The sequence below is a fragment of the Micropterus dolomieu genome, linkage group LG10 (assembly GCF_021292245.1).
Source record: "Micropterus dolomieu isolate WLL.071019.BEF.003 ecotype Adirondacks linkage group LG10, ASM2129224v1, whole genome shotgun sequence".
Classification (NCBI taxonomy): Eukaryota; Metazoa; Chordata; class Actinopteri; order Centrarchiformes; family Centrarchidae; genus Micropterus; species Micropterus dolomieu.
Window position 1 is genome coordinate 2,002,062 of NC_060159.1, and position 14,702 is coordinate 2,016,763.

Genomic DNA, 14,702 nt, shown 5'->3' on the forward strand with positions numbered 1-14,702 from the left:
CGGTCAACTAATTCCATGAAAAGACCCAAACCAACAATGTGCTACTCCATCTCTCAGTACTGTGTCAACAACTGACACAAATACAGAGGAGTCTGTAGTGTTTCTTCTGTTCTGACACTTAAGCCTAGTTCACACTACACAATTTTTAGCCCGATTTGCCGGTCGGGGAGCTCAGCGACCGTCGGGCTGTGATCAGGGGTAAATAAGCAATCGATCGGTGGCCGCCAGTCGTTATGTGTGAACTACACAACAACGCGTCAAAATGGCTCCCCGACACATTTCTGACACATCACTGACGTCTGCCAGATATCTAGCATGCCAAATATCTGGAGGAGTCGGCCAACTCGACATCCAGCCAATGAGAGCAGGCAGCTACTTTTCACTGCAAAACACTTTTTACTTCCCTCCAGCTCTCTCTGTAGCTCAGACGATCCCTGTTACCTGCGTGTGCTAATCCATCCTTTCACCCAGATTCTTTGTCTTTATGATTGGTATCTTTATAATAACAAACAACAGCTGTTTCGTATGCAGGATTGCGTCATTTCCCGTACAGCCATCGGCCGACGCTGAAAGTCGTGTAGTCTGCACGAGCCTTTAGCTGCTGGATGTGCTGGTTAAACTGCGTAATGTGTTCTCATGTGCAGTGCACGAATACAGTCTGCAGAAACACAACGCACACAGCAGCAGAACAACATGTAGCATTTTTACGAGAGTAGCTAACACTGAGCGCTTCAGTTTACAAGCTGTGATTAAGTCAGACAGACAAACCAAAGCTAAAAGTTAACTCACCCTGCATTCACTATGAGGTTATTTTCTTAAATCATGCTTCCCTCAGCGTTCTTATAAAAACTAAAATAAGACCAGAGTGAGTGAAAAATCTCTGCAGTGCTGTCTTCTGCCGTGTTGTCATGTCCCAAACATGCTTCGGGATGACTGTCGCTAACTTCGGTTAAAATGTGTACGGTAAAATCGTCGGGAATTGTACCATGGTTTATGTTAAACCGATAATCGTTTCATCCCTAATCTATCTATGAAGAAATGTATTATAGGCACACTAAGATCTCCTTCATGGCTTCTTGTGATACGTCTTTTATAGGAAGAGCCCCTCCTCATCCATATACCGACAACAGGGTATTGTACATGGAAGACTCTAGGTTAAGTTTATTAGGTGAGCAGGACAAAACTGGTTGGATTTATTTGTAATAACAACTTAACATTACATGATGCTACTAAAAACATGCTGATGAAAACCACACGGAGGATGGCCATGGGATGTGGTTAAAACATTATGTTTTGAGTAAAATTAATAAATAAATGGATGTTACGCCTGAACGGGAACACATGGATGAGATTAAGATATTTAATCATTCTTGACCCTGTGATGAGTATCAATGACGAATGATGAATGATATTTACTGTTATGCACCAAAATATCAAAGCAAATTCCTTGCAGTAAACCCGATTCTAATTCTGATTAATCAGCTTTGATTTTATCATTTCATCATCTGTGTTCCACCCTCACACATCAAAGGGTTTACAACAAGCAGCATGCAGAGCAGTGTTATTACTGCATCACTGACCTTTGTGACTGCAGATGCTCTGAATGAGAAAGGAGGCACTCGCCTTTTTTTGAGTGTGAAGTGGCAAGTAAAGAGCTTTTTGGCCATGAGTTGACATAACTGAGAATATTCGGCATGTCACAGCGGCCGCCACCCTTCTTCAGCTCACCTCAAGGGGAGAAAGACGGAAAGTGCTGTCAGTGAGTGAGTGTTGTCCTTTGTCTCTGCAGTAGCTGTTTTATGACCATGCTGACAGTTTGACTGCTGCTCTCATCCCCTGCTGTATCAAGCCTTTCTTGTTGTTTTAATCAGCAGGCCCCCGGTCCTGTTGGACAGGCTGCCAGGACGCCTCACGCTCTGAGCAGCACTACAGAGGCCACCCTTGGCAATGACCTCCTCATCTGCTCACTAAAAAAGCACAGCCTTTCATTCTGCTCTCGGAAGCCCCGCAGCTTGTTAGCACCACTTGGCTAACAATGCACAACGCAGTGACAAAACACCCTTCTCTGCAACACAATGCTGATCACATGCAGTACCTCCAGAGATCCAGTGGTCACCTTAATTACTGCTTATTTGAGCGGGGAAAAAACAGGGCCGTTGCTGGATATCCTGACTGATAATGTCGACTTTGCGCGAATCATCTTCACCCAGCCGATGTGTCACATACAGTAATCAAGTCACTCTCTCATTGTGAATTGCAGCCAGATTGGGGCCGAGTGGTAACATAGCTGGTAGAATTTTGCAATATAAACATCTAAAAACTGAAGTGCAGCCTTGCTCTGTTTGGGACTGTGAGATGCAATTTATCAGAGCTGCTGAAGTTAACATGTGTGGATTTATGGTGAGATTTCTGCCCGATCACAAGTGTTTTCACTTAGTTTGGGTTTCCACCTCCTTGTCTCATCCTACATACATACTGTCCCAAATGGGGTTCTGCATCTGTCAGACAGTCTGAAGTGGATACTACCAGATCAGATAAGCAATAATGCATGCTAATCCCCACACAGTATAGGATATATCCACTTGTCCTTTTGAAACTCAGTTTTCTTTATTGTGACTCACTGTAACTTACAGTGCTGTATTCACACCTGTCTTGAGTGAATTTAGAAATATAGGTTGTTTTTTAATAGATTTGAGGTACTTTTAAAACCAGGTACTTTTTTACTGTTACTTCAGTAGTATTTTACTGGATGATATTTACTTTAGTAACATTTTAATGTGATATCTATACTTTTACTTAAGTTGGAAAATTGATTACGTTTTCCACCTCTAGGCTAGTCTACCCACCTCTGCTAATGACATACTGTACATATTTACAGTATGTAAATGTGTACGACCCAAGCCAAAAGATTAATTATATTTGGGTTTAATAATGTTATTTTAAAAAGTATGCAATGAATGAGCTCTGTTTAGGTTTCTGACAACGCATATACAATCTGTAGTAGCCAATTAAGCTGGAGGTAAAAGTGTGTTTAGCAGAACAGCACACAAACATAACATGATGAACCTCAGATTATTACACTTGTACAGACTCTGCTGTGGTTAAAACAAATTGCAACATGGAAAACATTCAGCTCAGAAATGACAAAGTATTGTAATTGCGTCACAGAAATAAATAAGGCACTCCTGATCTGTTTTCTTTTAAATGTTATGACCAGGGCTTGTCCACGCGCAGGTATGCAGGTAAAATTCACTCTTAATAGTCACTTTAGCAGGTGGCATTCACAGGGCTGCCCCCAGAAAATCATAATTTGAGTCATCTCTCGAATTTTGTCAGTCAAATCAAAAATGTTGTTCTTTAAATTTGGCAGAACCGACCACTTATCTATATATATCTGGACTGGGATTTGCATACTCCTTCCTGTGTTGCCATGCTCTCATTGTGATCCAGTAAATTACTATCCCAGATCCTTTACAACTATCTCCACACAGCAGATACTTTAATTAGCCAGGCCCGGTGGCAAACTGGCCATCTGGAGTAGTGGGAGTTATCCCTGTGGGCCAGTTGACCTGCGGGCCAGCGATCAGTCCAGCAACACCAATGAGTTAAAAACAGAGTCCCATGAGGTTTGCAGTGGGCCGGCCAGCAGGCTTCACAGAGGTACGCGTGTGTGGGGGGTCAGAAGTTTATTACATCTCACGAGTCTATCTTTACTTAATATGCTGAGCCATTAACAGGCAGATAATGGCTGTGTTGTGGATTTGCTGCAGCTGAACTGACCTAACAATGAATGTGGAAATGCAGATAAACAAAAAAGTGAGGCTGATGAACTAATTGAAAACAGGCCTCAGGGCAGAAGAGACCAAATGCCACAGATTGATCAATTTATTTTGTCATATCACCATGTGTTCGTTCTGTTAACAGTATTGACCTGCATTATGTTACTTGGATTATAAAGTGGGACTGTGGAGTAAGAGAGAAGTCACTTGTGGGGACAGAGCATGGACATGTCAGATTGTAGAAGTACAAAATCACATTGGATTCGTCAAAGCAATTCAGAGACACTTATGATCATGTCATGTCCAGAATGATGTCTGTTAGATAATGACTTAAAGTGCTCCTTTTAACTGGGAGCTGGGACTAGAAGCCTGCTGGAGCAACCTCCAGTAGATTAATGAGAATGAGGTTCATTGAGATGAAGTTGCATAGAAAAAGGTAACATAGCCTAGCTTACAGTGCTTGCAGAGCAAATACATCACATAAACACAGCCTTATCTAAGCTTTCTAAGGTGTAAAGGATTTAAATCTAAACTAAAGCTCTTCATCATTTTTTATTTTTGTTGACCTAAAAGTAGTAGCATTTTAAGTTAAGCTCTGGATTGAGCTAGTACCCCTTGAGTTCATAAAAAAAATACATTAAAGTACTATGATTTGGCTTTAAATAATGCATTTTGTTTCTTATATTTATCACTCAGTACTGCATGTGTTACATTCTGTAAGTATTTCAGAAGATGATCAGGGGATTAGCAAGAAACGTGTCACTTTTTGTTCTTTTTTTTTTAAAGTAGAAAACTGAAATGTTTCTGTGCAAAGACCAGTACTTGGAGTGAGCCGGTATTCACCTATTCTACATGTTACTGTCTGGTGCACCATGACTTTTTCTTGCACACCAGCTCTTCTAATAAAATCCTGGTACTCTTTTCTGCCCTCTCCATGTCAGGTTCTCTGGGCGTTTAATATGGCCCTAAATAACTGCATTACCCAGTGGGCGCTATGTGAAGCTCACCTACTCACCTCACCCTTTCTCGGCAGCGTGCTAATCTCTTTGGGCAGAGACAGAGTAGGAGAAGATCAGGTGCCTTTTGTCACAATCCTGTCCTGTGTTTCTCTGTGTAGCCTTGTTCATTATTTTATTCATTCGCATGTTTAAGTTTACTTAATATTTGTCTTGTCTCTTATCTTAGTTCTTTGTCCAGCATTTTAGTCCTGTGCCTTAGTTCATGTCTTAGTATTTACTCCTACTTCTGTGTTTGCATTTTTTTAGTTTAGTCAACTCTGTATTCTGTGCCTCTAGGTTTGTTCCTGTTTGGATCCGTGCCTGCCCAAGTTCTTGTCATATTCTGTTATTATCTGGTGTGTGTTTCATGCTCGGTTTCTGTCTACCTGTCTAGTGTCATTGTAATCTCTGCCTGATTAGATGTTCATTGGTTTATGATCATTCTGTGTTTAGTGTCCAGTACCTAGGTTACTAGGTTACCTACCCACCCTGCTCGTTAGTCCCTGTGTGTGCATATATGCTTGCTTGTGTCTTCGGTCCCTGTCCGCTCATTGTAGCTTTATGTTGCTCTGTCATGTGTAGCTTTGTCTCGTCTCGTGTCCTGTCTGTCTTGGATCTGTACCCGCTGGATTACCTGTTTTGTTTGGATTGTTTAATTTGGATTTCTTTGGATGTTTCGCCTTTAATAAATACCTTTTTGTGTCCTGCAAACCCTGACACCTTTAGCGCAAGTGTGTGCATAAAGTTGCTTGTTAAATGTTAAATTCGTTGTTATGCATGAATGATTATGATTATTTACTAGTTAGTACTTTGCATTAACAAAGCATTTTTCTTGCACAAGGATTTAATGAAGGAAAACAACCTACAAAAATGTGTCCAACTGGAATTAGGGTTCTGAAGGACATTCAAAAGACTCTCTGCCCTGCTTGACACACCTCTGAAAAAGCTGTCAGTAAACGTGTGATTGGATTCCCCTGAATGTCCTCAGGGAAATGAAAATAAGCGTCCATACGTTTATGAATGCGGATTAAATCCTGGGACACGCGCACACTGCAGCACATGCTTTATTGTGAGCATGTGCAAAAGTCCAAATGAATTTGTTTAACAAGGGAGAGAAAAGAAACAATCCGCAATTATTTGGAATTGATCATACAACCCTCCCAGTAGGCCTACTGCACACCACCGACTGAGCTAAGCATGCTCACATGTATCCAAGGATTTGAAACATGTTCTGGCCCGCCCCCTAACACACTCAATTATACTAGTTACTCCAGGTTGCGGATAGTACATGTGTAGTGGACAGATGTAGATTCAGCCATAGTCAGCATGCCAGTGCCAGTATGTGCTGCCTCCAGCCGCCTCCTCCTGAGGGCAACATGTTCCCCTTGTTCTTTTTTACTGTTATTGTTACTGTATATTGTTGTAATATCAATATTGTGTGTGTGTGGGGGGGGTTTACCAGCCGATACACAGGCCAACATGTGAATGGGGATTACTGGCATCTATTTTTTTCCACTTCAAGCACTGGCAAAGACATGTTGATAATCCTTTGTGTTTTGGCATCAACAGCTAACATCTAGAACATGGCAGAACATGGACTGGACATTTAGAGCTCCACTTTCAAACTGTAGGATTTTTTTAGTGCAGTTCTTGCAAGAACAGGCTAGGTGATATGAATAAATAATGGTCCTGCTGGTGCCTACAGCAGGCATTTCTTAATTTGAAGGGGGTTGTAAGCCCCCTGTTTATTGTGGCTCAGTTGATTTTTGAGATATCACACCGTGAAAATATGAAAGTGGCAGATGCGTCTACTTCCAATATCCTGCCTTGAATTATATGTAACTCAGGAGTAAAAAGCACCACTTGGATTCTGTCTGTCTGCTCCCATCCCCCTCTTTCCTATTTTTTTTTTCCCTTGCTCCCTATCTGAATTACCATTTTTCCCCTTGGAACATTCTTCTGGTACAGAAATGAAGACATCTTGAGCTCAACTTCAAACAAACTCCTCAGTAAACAGCCACTCTGGAGAAAGTGTTTCATCTGTGCCTCTGGGATATTATTAAGCTCTCTGGTAGCTCAGACTGCAGAGGAGTACAAGAGAAGAGCTCACTCCTGTCTTTCCACAATCTCATTGACTACCCAGAAACCTGCTTTTGGGTAACCGCACTGTCTGAGCACTTGTTGTGGTGGAAAAGGGCATGAGAATAATATGCTAAAATAACAATAAAAATAAAATAGAGAAGAAAAAATAGTTAAAATTTCTGACTTCATAATTACCCCATGACAGTGTGACTGCACAGATTTTGAGATCACCTGGGCAACTCAGTGGCTCTGACCTCTCACTCACCCCAGTCGAGCGTGACCATTGAAATGATCACAATCGCTATATTATTGACCAACCGCTGCTGTTCTTCTCTCTCACTCAGGTTCAGCAGGGGTTTCACATTCCTGATGAAGAAAGCAAGATGGCTCTTGTAATAAATAAGAGGGGACTTCAACCTGGTATGTAATCCTGCAGTTGACAGACTCAGGACGGCAGGAAGTCAGCGATTTTGGTCTTTTACGATGCATGCCGTTCTCAACTTCCTACTCTCAGAAAATATAATTTCTTTTCACCAGTCCACCACTCATATTCTCGCCTTGACTGTTTTTTGATCAGCAGCCCTAGTGATCAGCAGCCCTAGTGATAGGGTGATCAGCAGATCACCCTATCACTATCAGCTATCATGCACCGGTTTCTATCACTCTGAATAAAAAGAGTCACACCTCCAACTAGAAATTGGAGACTTAATATATCATTACTTAAAGACCTAGATTTTGTTAGTTATTTCAAAAAGAAGTGGGCAATATATATGGAAACTAATGATCTGCCAGGAATCTCCCCATGTGTCCTTTGGGAGACAGCAAAAGCAGTCATGAGAGGTAAAACTATCTCTTACTCATCATACAAATAAAGAAAGAGAGATCTCGTGAATTAGAGCTAGAACAAAAAATAAAAACATTAGAAACTGCCCATGCACAGGAACTCCCCACAGGAACATACAGTATGTTTAATGATCTGAGAAATTTAAAACTTGAATGAACTGAAATTATTGATAAAAAGACCAGTTGCAAATACTATCTGCCAAGGTAAAATGATGATCAGATCAGGGCTCTGGATTCACCTGTTTCATTGGCTGAACTCCATGAAGCCCTCCTATATACTATGCTGAATAATAAAGCACCTGGATCAGATGGTTTTCCTGCTGAATTCTACAATGAATTCTGGGAAATAGAGGATGACCTTGTGCGATGGACAACATTGCCCATATCACTCATGAGTCGCCACCATAAAAATGTTGGTCCTGCCCAAAATCTGTTTTCAATGTTACCCACCCAACCCTCTGTTGTCAGGTTTAAGTCACTGGACTGTCTGTGTACACCAAGGGCGGGGTGGGGCTGAACGGGCGGTACATTTCAGGCCGAACCAGTTTTTGTATTCAGGTTACTTTATGATCCGTGACTGCACCGACTGGCCGGTCAGCTGCAGCGGACGCTGTCTGTGCCTCTATCAGACTGTGTCAGACCAATACTTCAATATGGAAGGGGGATACGAGCTGCCTCTCCCAACTTGGACTGATCCTCGTTTTTGCTGAAATATGATTGGCTCAATAGCGCCGATCAAAGGAGTTTACGTTCCATCTGAGGCGAGTTCAATTTCCAAACGTTTTGTCGGGGGCAAACTCAGCACTGCGATGTGTGATAAGTGCAACAAGACGGCAAATGTGGCATAAAGAGAGAAAGTTCTGGTCAACTCCATGCCCAAGAGGGTAAAGGCAGTGCTGGAAAAAAATTATAGCCACGTAAAATATTGACATTTTGGGCCCAAATTGGAGATTTTCGCTTAGGGGTGTACTCGCTTTTGTTGCCAGCTGTTTAGACATTAATGGCTGTGTGATGTGATATTTTATTTTGAACCCGTGACGTGAGCTTGGGTTGCCTCTTGCCTTGCCTCCTCTGCAATTCTGCGGGCTCCCGCAGAGTACTTCACCATTCTCTCTTCTAGGAGCCTAAACAACTGCAGCAGCCATAGCTTCCTTACAGCTCTCAAGACTGTGGGTGTTGGTCAGCATCTGCCTATGAACGCTACCTTCGGCCAGAGAATCAAGCCATCCTCGATGCTCAAGGGCCACGAGTGCCCTGTATCTGTTAGCTCATTTATTCATGTTATATAACTGCTGGATTTTCTTAATACTTAGCTATGACAACTAAAACTAGCAATATGAATATTCAAATGATCTCTGTTCATGTCATTTAGAACTGGCTTTAATAGTATAAACGTAACTATTAAGCTCACCAAATTCTACACTTCCAGATTCAGATCCAGATCATTTGCCCTGCACATACTCTTGCACTAGGTGTAAGAAATTGGACCAGATTAAATGAAATAAATAAATAAATAAATAAAAACATTGTTAAAGGATCTATACAGAGAAGAAATTAAATACGTATGTGAATAAACAGTTTTACACACATAGGCACATAAATATCATTCATCATTGCCTACTGATGCCTGTACCATGGCATGCCACTTTCATCTTTGGGCATGAACTATAGATCTGCCTCTATTTTGTCATCTTAAGGCAGTAAAAACAATTTATTATTCATTATTTTAAAGAAACTTTAAGTTTCAACCATCAGTGAGTGTTTAAAGTCTGTTTATGGAAAAATGTCAATGAACATTCAATGTAAATGAGTTCAAAGGGAGAACAGTGAGCTTAATTGGAGCAGCAGCTATTTTAGGTTTACAGTACGGTACTCTTTAAGCTCACCTTACAATGATATGAATTCTTTAAAAATTACAGCAATCAACAATTTACCATTAATAAACTGAAAACGTATTGGATTCTGGATTTAATAATAACGGACAGTAAAACCTGTGTATTATACTATATTGGGGTAGCACAAAGTTTTATATGGGTAGTATGCTAGCCATGCTCTGCAGCATGTGCTACTGTAAATCAAAAGACTGTTTAGTGATGTACATCACTAAACAGTCTTTTGATTTAACTGTAACTATTTCCCACATCCAAGTCCCAAGTAATACTATGTATATTTCCAAATATCAATCTCGTAATTATGTGATAAAAACTGAAACTTACCCACAATAAAGGTAAAAACATCTGAAAAATATAAATGTAGGGGCCTTGTCTTCTGATCAAAGTATTCAATTGTCTGATTGTCTTAAAATTACACAAGATATGTAGTAAAAAACACATAATGACAATATATTATTTTTCTTGACATAATTTGAACTCAAAGTTGGTGATGAGCTTAATAGGTACGTTTACCCTAAGTGTTCAGTTGAGTCCTCCTGCTGGCACTTCCATGTAAGCGCATGTAAGGCCGGGTAGGTTTGTCGGTGGGTGTTTGGGGGTCCTTACTACTGCTCTCTGCCTCGGTTTTCCATGTATGCACATGGAGGGGCAGGGAGGTGCTCTTCTGGCCTCTTGACTTTTTCATGTAGGCGCGTGGAAGGGCAGAGAGGTGTGCTCTCCCTACCTTATCGCTTTCCATGTATGCACATGGATGGGCAGGGAGGTGCTCTCCCTGCCTCATGACTTGGGATGGCGGGCTCCTGGCCTGGGCTAGGTGGCCTTGCTTCCTGGGTGTGGGTGGGGCCATGGGTCTAGGCCTTGGGGCTGCGTTGTCCTCCGTGCAGGATTCCTGCCCCTCCGGGCCTGCTCCCTTGTGAGGCATGCTGGTGCCTGCCTTGATGGCCCGGTGGTTCTCCGGCATGCCTGCGGATTGTGTGGGGGTCGGGGTGGAGCAGCCTGACTGTCAGATGGGCCCTGGCTTTGTTTCTGGCAGTTTAAAAGTTTCTGACAGTTTAAAAAATATTTGTATCTACTCAATTTAATTAAATTAATAATATTAAAGTTTAAAATGTCTTGTTTTTTTTTTTACCACATACATAACTATATTTACAGTACACTGTGTAATGTTTTATTTATAGATTGTATACTGTATATCTACACAATGTATTTATCTACATCTTTGGAACAAAAACTGGAGTAAATGAATTAAAAAGCAAAAATTAGCAGTGGGCCCTGGACCCCCGATCCCCTGTCTTTTGTCCATTTGTCTTTTTGGACACTTGTTGGTGATGCTAGAGAAAAGGTCTTTTTCAGTTTCTTTTTTTGATCAGAAGTGTTTAAATATTCAAAGTGTAAGGGCCCCGCTTTTCTTCTGGAGATATTTTTCTTCCGTGTAGTACCCTGCATACTGAATCAGTATATCTTCTATGATGAGACAAACAGCTCATCTATTAATGATTGAAAACGTGATGTGGTGTGTATCCCTTTCACTACCTCCATATATAATACTTAAAGAATTATGGCAGCATTTAGGGGAATTTCTTTCACTTAGATTTTATTTATATAGTGCCAGTTCATATTTATGTCATTGCACTTTTCATATAGAGCATGTCTAGACCATATATTGATTTTATTTTTGTCTGCCTGTAAACCTGGACTTGAAAAGCAATTTAGAGAAAGGGTTAATAATAGATGGTGAAAATGTAAAATGTAAAAAAGCATGACCAATGTGACTTTTAGACACATATAGTATGGGCCCACATTATTTATCCAGGAACAAAGATCATAAAGCCTCTCGTTATTCCAAAATTAGTAATTTTGCGTGAAATGACTCCCTGCTGCACTGCATTAGGCACTGTACCTGCTCTGGACATCTTCTTTGATTATTAGCTGTGTTATTGATGCCTGTGGTGCTGTCATTGCGGTCTCAGTGTTGATGCATCACAGTGTGCCTGTTCTGCTCAACCCTAACGACCACACCATTGATTGTAGCTGCTTGCTATTCATTAGATTAATGAACGGGAACAAGAGACAGTGAGTGGGAGGCATGGTGGATTTAGTATGAGAGCCCTAATCTGAACACACATGATGCATAATGTATTCCCTTTAACACATCAGTGAATACGGTCATATTTGTAGTCCAACAGATGTCCCTCTTTAAGTCCTCCTGTCAGTAGAAGATCTTCATTAAGAGTTTCAAAGGCGGGCCCCTCTGGCAAAGCATAAACAGCCAGCAGCAGTAGCAGAGGCACTTCAACAGTGTGGATAAAATAAGATAACCCCTCGTTCCCTACCATCAAATTAGCATATTCTCTATTATTCATTCAGTCCCTGGTTTTTAAATTGTTTTAGGGAAGGGAAGTGTCCTGGGCAGGTACATGAACTTGAATTGAGTATTTTCCAAGAAAATCTGGTTGCGTGTGTGTGTGTGTGTGTATGTATGTATGTATGTATATGTGTGTATGTATGTATATATATATATATATATATGCATGCATGCAACCAAATTTTCTAGGAAAAGAAGGTATCAAATAAAATAGAATTCTCCTTAATCAGGCTCCTTCTGATTTTGTTTCCTACCGCCCCTTGAAATGGCATGGCATCCACTTGTCAGTGTTCTGACAAGATGAAAGTCTCCATCTGCAAAGACGATGACCCGGACTGCAGCAAAACAACTCCACAATGTCAAAGAATTGTCCCTCAAAAAAACAAATGAAAAAAACAGCCAGCACACAAGTTTGCAGAACAGTTATCATACAGTCCAATTACCTTGTTTGATTGTCCATCACATTAAAATAAGAATTAAATCTGCACCCACACTACTTAAACGCCAAACTGTAATGTAACATTTAAGATAATTTACTTCACTTCCTTTTTTCATATTGTGAGAAATACATTATAAGTTGGTGATTGTTAGGATTTCACTGTAATTAACTTGTGAAAAATTAGCATCGGTCACAGGTTGTTTTTTATTCTTTTCCTAAACAAAGGGTTGTCTGATTTACAATAAACGTCTGCTGGCATGTAGGTGAGAGTTTCAACATAGGCCAATCAAGAGACAGAGAAACATCTGATGCCACATACATTTGCATTTCCTTTCTTAGCTCAGGAAGAGTTTTTGAGTGTATGCTAATACTCTGCCATTTGTTTATCCTTCATCTACCATTTGTTGGCTGTTGTTCTTTGTACTTGTTCTGTATTTAAGGAGAGGAAATGCTGAGTTCGTGAGAGTAACCGTGCGTTCTCTCCGTGGCCACATTACATAAAGAAATGATTCAACACATCTATTTGACTCCATATTCTTTGGGAAGGAATTAATTTCCCTGACAATATACATTTGTACTTCCATTAGCCTTTAACCATCTTTCAAATATCTGCAAATTGCCCTTGGTGTTAAGAGTTGTAGTTTTTTTGCCTGTTTCTCTCATTCCTTGTCCTGTAGTTTATGTCATTTCTTTTATCTTAGCTCTTGGTCCTGTGTTTTAGTTCTTTGTCTTTGTTCCCAGTCCTGTGCCTTGGTTCATGTTTTAGTATTTACTTCAGGTTCCTTGTCTACATTATTTTGGTTTAGTCTCCTTTGTACTCTTTGTTCTAGCTCTGTGTTCTCCTTTAGATTCTGGTACTTTGTAACATGTGTGTTTCTGTCTTTGTTGGTTATTCTTTTGCCCCATGTCTGCCTGTCAACTCTCTCTCTCTCCCTCTCTCTCTCTGCCTGCCTGTGTCTCGTTAATCCCATTAGTATCACCTGTGTGCTCCCGCCCTGCTCGTTAGTCCCTGTATATATACCTGGTGTTTCTGTCTTGTCTTTGTTGGGTCATTATACCTTGTGTTGCAGTATTTTTGTTGTGAGGAGAAGCTCAGTCTGTTTTTGGACTTTGTGTTTTCCTTTGCCCTTGTGGACCTCGCCTTTTGTTAAATAAACTGTTAAACTATACCATGAATCTTAACACTAGGTGCTCTTGCTGGGTTGAGCAACAGCCATGCACGTGCCATTGCTAATAAGTCACAATGAACAGACAGTGGTAAGCAACTAAAATTTGTACTACTAGATATGTTCTCTCGACATTACTCACATTTTATCGTGACAGGTTATTTTTTCCACCATACATTTTAAGGTAAAATACCACCTTGTACACCTTGTAGCCAAGAGTTGGATGACAAACTCGATACCTCTGTCATGTCAGTGTGTTGAATATGAAACTTCAGCCAGTTAGCTTAGGTTAGCACTCCGACTGGATACAGTCTGAGTACAGAATAGAAATAGCTGGCTTGGCTCTGTGTGAAAAGAAATTAGATATAACATGCTAATTTGTCTTTATGCTAAGCTAACCAATAATACGGCTTGGAAAAAAACTTTAATGCTAACCGGCGAACACCGGGTTGTTAACTCATCACGAAAATCCATCAATTAGGAGGGAACTCCTGACGGAGTTTCTTCCCAAGATTCTCTCTATCCACAGCTACTTTGCAGCTTAGTAGTCTTCTCTCGGTCTGGCGACAGACCGCTTCACTGTGTTCTGGTTTATATACCTATATATTAAACCCTCACTCTTTTAAACAACTAACTCCGGCCACACGCCTGTCTGAGTTGTGTGCGTTGCAGTGACTGGCAAAAGTACTATGAGATTCTCTGTGTGCAGCTTCCTCGCTAACATCAACAACGTGCCTATGAGACATTTAAGGAAGATCTGTAGCTACAGAAGTGGGCTGGGTTACTAAGTTAGCACTTCTTTAGTAGACATGATCAGTCTTTTTTTATTAACAGGCTATGAAGTCCTTTAAAGTATTTGTCATTAAGCCTCTTGTTAAAAACTCTCTCGAACCAACTATAGCGAAATAGACAGCTATTTAACCTTCATTTTCCCTTTTAAGATCCTTAAAAAAAGCAGTCGCCAAACAGTAGACAGATAAGATGGATGGTTTGAAAGAGGCGTCAAGGAAGCCATTTACACCCGGGTTGAGAAGCCATCGCAGACAAAGGAGGGGGTCTACGCCACCACTTATCACCCACTTACAATGCTGTCCTTTCATCACTTCCCAGGAAAAAGAACAAGCATTTCTTAGGCCTC

General features: G+C 40.8%; 1 long non-coding RNA gene across 1 annotated transcript in view; it reads left to right on the top strand.

The window, feature by feature from the left end:
• The first annotated feature begins 13,462 nt into the window (after nt 1-13,462).
• Nucleotides 13,463-14,702, top strand: part of LOC123977296 — a 5,113-nt gene continuing 3,873 nt past the window's right edge. The window contains exon 1 of the long non-coding RNA XR_006826625.1: nt 13,463-13,655. This is a non-coding gene — a long non-coding RNA (uncharacterized LOC123977296). The remainder of the gene's footprint in view (nt 13,656-14,702) is intronic.